The following is a 4,543-nucleotide window of genomic DNA, read 5'->3' as shown; positions in this document are numbered from 1 at the left end:
TTTCTGTTTTCTTTCCATTTGTTGTCCTGGGCGGCTTTACTCGGAGTTTGTCTCTGTTTTGGCCCTGTTTGGTTCTTGTTCCCAATCTTCCCTTTTCTAGTTTCCTTTGTCTTCATCCTCTTCCCCTCATTAGTCTTTCATTGAATTCCGTATGGGTCTCTCTCCTGTGCCTTCGATATGGCTGGATTTGGTAGTTGGCTTCTTTGCCGTGGCTCAGTTGCTTCGTCCTTCTTGTCAGTGGTTGCAGCTTGTCGGTGGCTTTTGTTTGTTTATTTTGTTCTTAGTTTGGGATTTTTTTAGCCTTGTTGTTGGTTGTTGCTTCCTTTGGGAGGCTATTGCCTCGGTGTAATCATTTTGATTCAATAATACTTCTGATGTTTAATCGCAAAAAAAAAAAAGTAGTTATCTTTTAAACATGTGCTCCTATATTCACCAATTTTATGAGACGGACACCTTGGATCATTTATTTGTTTCCTTAGAGCATCAGCAGTGGGGACCTAAATTTGGGTCCAAAACCAAAATTTGTGTCCGAAAGTAAAGGATCATGGCTGCAATGGATCGGAATAATTTAGACCTATATATGTCGGAGATCCAAATGTTAGACCAAATTTGGTCCAGAGAAGGACCTAAATGAAATTGGACTCAAATATTATGGGTCCCACCATGTGAGATTTTTAATATATGCATGTAGGCGTACAGGTGCACATGAGATTAGAAAAGTGTGGGCCCCTCGATTTTAATCTACAAACGGCTACTTTTGTTTGGAATCAAGGGTTATGATTGAATTATATATTCAATCTAATGGCTAGAATTTAATTCAATTAATTATATAAAAATTTGTTGTAAAAATAAGAATCTAAAAATATGAGTCTAAAATATGGGTCCAAAAATAAGTCCTGCAGCACCCAATAAAAGTAAGTCATTTTGTACACTATTCAGATGGACTCAAATCACTATTCCAGCTTATTTGGACCCAAATTTGAGTCTAAAAAATAAGTCCCCACTGCTGATGCTCTTAGTGATCCCTGCAACTGCAACTTTTACTGTGGCAGATTTCTAGGATGCTATTCTTCGTGGTTTTGACAAATCATCCTATAAATGGTACTACTATGTGTAGTTTATGAAATTTAATTTTGATGGTTTGGTCCAAAGCTCTAACAATGGTACTACTATTGACTTTATTATTATAAATGAATTTGAAGATGCTCTTATTGTTGGGTCAAAAAACTTGGTCACTCTCAAGTTTTGAGTATGGCAGCTGCAGGCTGAAGGCTGCGAGCCGACAATGGAAGTAGGTTCCATCATTGGAGATGGGAGGTTGGTGGTGAAGTGGTAGTAGATTGTAAAATTTATTATTAATTTTAAAAAAAATTAAATTAAATAATTTTTTTTTTTTAAAGAGGTTTGGAATCCAGCCCAGCTAGGAGGCTCAGCCCCACTAATAGAGTGAAGAGAATATAAAGGGAAGTTTAAGAAAAAAGTTGGACATATAAATTGCAGGATTGTGTATATACAATTTCTCCACTAATAGAGTGATAGTAAAGAAAAAAAGAAGGAAAATTCTCAAAAGGGCACCAAAAAAGGTAAGCAAACCTTAATTTTCTCTTTAATGGATGGGTTGATAATAGTTTGCTCAGTCAGGAAAAGCCTAGACTTAAATTACAAAGAGAAACTCTCACTCGCTTTGGCAAACGAGAAATGAGAGAAGCATATATGTAAAACTGGCATTTCACCCACCTCAAATTTTGACCTTTCACCATATATACCAAAACAAAAAATCCAAACCAAATTCCCAACCAAAATTTCCTTAGATTTCCAATTCCTCGAAGAACTAATCCCTCGAGCTAATCAACAATGCCGATAATAGACACATTCTGCAACTCGCACAGATCCCCAACTCTAAGCATCGATGAGACCATACCCGCCCGAAAGTTCCTCTAATCTTGGAAGCAAAACGGGTTCCCCCAGAAACCCAACTCTATCCTCACCATCTCTATGCAGTGGGAAGCCTCCGTCCCTATATTTAACTCTATTGTCGGCCTAAACGACACCATCTACTACTTCTACGGCTTTCCCAACTCCCTGTACAAGCTCAAGTACCCCGCCCCAAGGTCACCCCAGCTAGCCACCTGAGTCAAGGATCTTCTCACTGCTGCTGGATTCCCTAGCGTTGACGTGGACAACAAGCGCGACCTCAACCACGGTGCCTGGGTACCACTCATGTTCATGTACCTGGAGACAGACATCCTGGTGTGCCAGCTGTTCGTCCTGACCGATAGTGACAGGAGCTATCAGTTCAATTTGGGGAAGGCATTGGCGCATTAAAGGAGGTGGGTGTTCTTATGGTGGGGTCGGGGAGTGCAGTTCACAACTTGAGGGAGCTGAGGTGGAACACGGTGGATTGGCTTAAGGAGGCTTTGACTCAAGGAAGATATAAAGATGTGAACCATTATGAGAAGAAGGCTCCCGCATGCAACAACGACTCATCCTTCACCTGATCATTTCTACCCTCTGAATGTGGCAATGGGGGTTGCGGGTGCGAATTCGAAGGCGAAGCTCATCCACGAGAGCTGGCATCTTGGTACTCTTTCTTATGCTTCATATCAATTTAGTAGAGCTAATACCAATTGATCCATATGTAGGGGCGAATCCAATATGTCAAATTCGGGTGAGCTAAAAGCTTAATCTGTAAGTAAATTTCTTCTCTTGCTAAAAGCACAAAATTTTAAAATGATTAAGTTATTTTTTAATGGCTAAGTGATACACATTTTATCAATTAACATTAAGTTTTACCAACTATTACTAAATGAAAATAAAGAAATGAATCTCATTGTAAAGCTAGAACTTCACAAAGTTTATTGTCTATTGTACCGAACCGTGCCTACCCCTAGTTACTATTGCTTGGAAGGTATATTGTAGCGAAACAGTTGGTAGAGCATAGCTATCATATGTATCCTGATCATCTTCGGTAAATGTTCAACACCCTTCAGTGTTATCAAGAACATAGTCTATTCAGGAAAATAAATATAAGTCTACTAGAATTAGAAACATAATCCAAATAAAAATGAAAAACCTAATCAGACTAGACTAAGTCATGTTAGTTTAACTAGAAAAAACATAGAACTCTTTCTAAATTTATAAAGGCCTAATTTCATTCTACACCTTTGATCTTTACACCTTAAAATAAATAATTATTTATCAATAAATTAATAAATTGTTCATTATCGATATAATAATAACCCCGCTAAAAAAAATATTTTTTTTTCATAATCCCAACTAATTAATATTAATTTATAGGGATTTTACTGTAGGTTCCATCTTTGGAGAAGGGAGTTAGGTGGTGAACTACATAACTGGAATAGATTTAAAGTAATTGTTATCATCAATTTGTTTAAGAAATGAAGAGGGTATAAATCAGTTGTGCCCATGTACTTATAGTTTCATCATATATACCTCTGTACTCTCCAATTTAATCAATATTGTCCAATCATTAGTTTTTCGGTCAATTATTTTGTAAATCGAAGACGTGGCTCTAATGGGCTCACTTATAGGATAATGATTAACTAATGTGAGATGCAAAAGTATATCATAAGTAAATTGAATTTGGAAATATATTACACAATAATTGGCAAAATGGATTAGGATTGGACAAAATTGATTGAAATTGAAAGTATAGGGTACCCATGATGCCATTAGAAGTATAGGGGCACATGTGATTTAGAGTATAAAGGTCTGGAAGGTAAAATAAAATTTATTTATTGATAAATATTCATGTATCAATAAATAAAGAAGTTGTTTATTTTTAAAAAATAATAACCCCGCTAAAGTAAAAAAAAAATTCCGTAGTCCAAGCAATATTAATTTATAGGGATTTCCATCTTTATAGAAGGGATGTAGGTGGTGAACTACAGAACTGGTAATAGATTTGACGTAATTGTTATTATCATTTTTTTTTAATAAAATGAAGAGGGTATAAAAGAGATTGAAGGTAGAAAATACTTTGAAAGTAAAAAGATTGGCTGATGTTTATCGTGGAGGTAAAAAGAGTATACTGTTATAAAGTAGGAAGAAGATGAAGAGAGAATAGTTGGGAGGAAGTAGAAGTGTTCTCATTCAGTCTCATTAGCCTCCTTTAAATAGAGGTAGGGTTTACATCAAAATACACAACTAATGAGTATTTACATGGACAGCCATATAGATAATAATATTTACAACACTCCCCCTTGGATGTCCACCAATGAATGATGATATTGGACGCACTTATTGTTGCCTCGTTAAAAACCTTGCCAGGTAACAAAAACCCAGTGAGACAAAAATAACCCTGGTCGAAGGACAAAAGGAGCACAACTCGCATATGTCCTAGGTAGCATGCTTCTGGATGCTCCCCCTGATGAGAATTTCCCCCTGATTGTTGCAAGCCGTAATTATGTATGCGATAAGCTACATGTACCATGTATAGTGGTTTGATGTGTCTATCACTGAAGTGAGACCATGTGTGCTTTGCATATAAGGGCTCATCGCAAAATTTCATACCTGCAAAGTT

At 36.7% G+C, this 4,543-nt stretch overlaps 1 pseudogene; it reads left to right on the top strand.

Annotated features, from left to right (window-relative positions):
• Positions 1 to 1,854: 1,854 nt before the first annotated feature.
• Positions 1,855 to 3,502, top strand: LOC112186545 (annotated as a pseudogene).
• Positions 3,503 to 4,543: the final 1,041 nt, after the last annotated feature.

The sequence above is a fragment of the Rosa chinensis genome, chromosome 2 (assembly GCF_002994745.2).
Source record: "Rosa chinensis cultivar Old Blush chromosome 2, RchiOBHm-V2, whole genome shotgun sequence".
Taxonomy (NCBI): domain Eukaryota; kingdom Viridiplantae; phylum Streptophyta; class Magnoliopsida; order Rosales; family Rosaceae; genus Rosa; species Rosa chinensis.
This window is presented reverse-complemented; position numbering and strand designations above follow the sequence as displayed.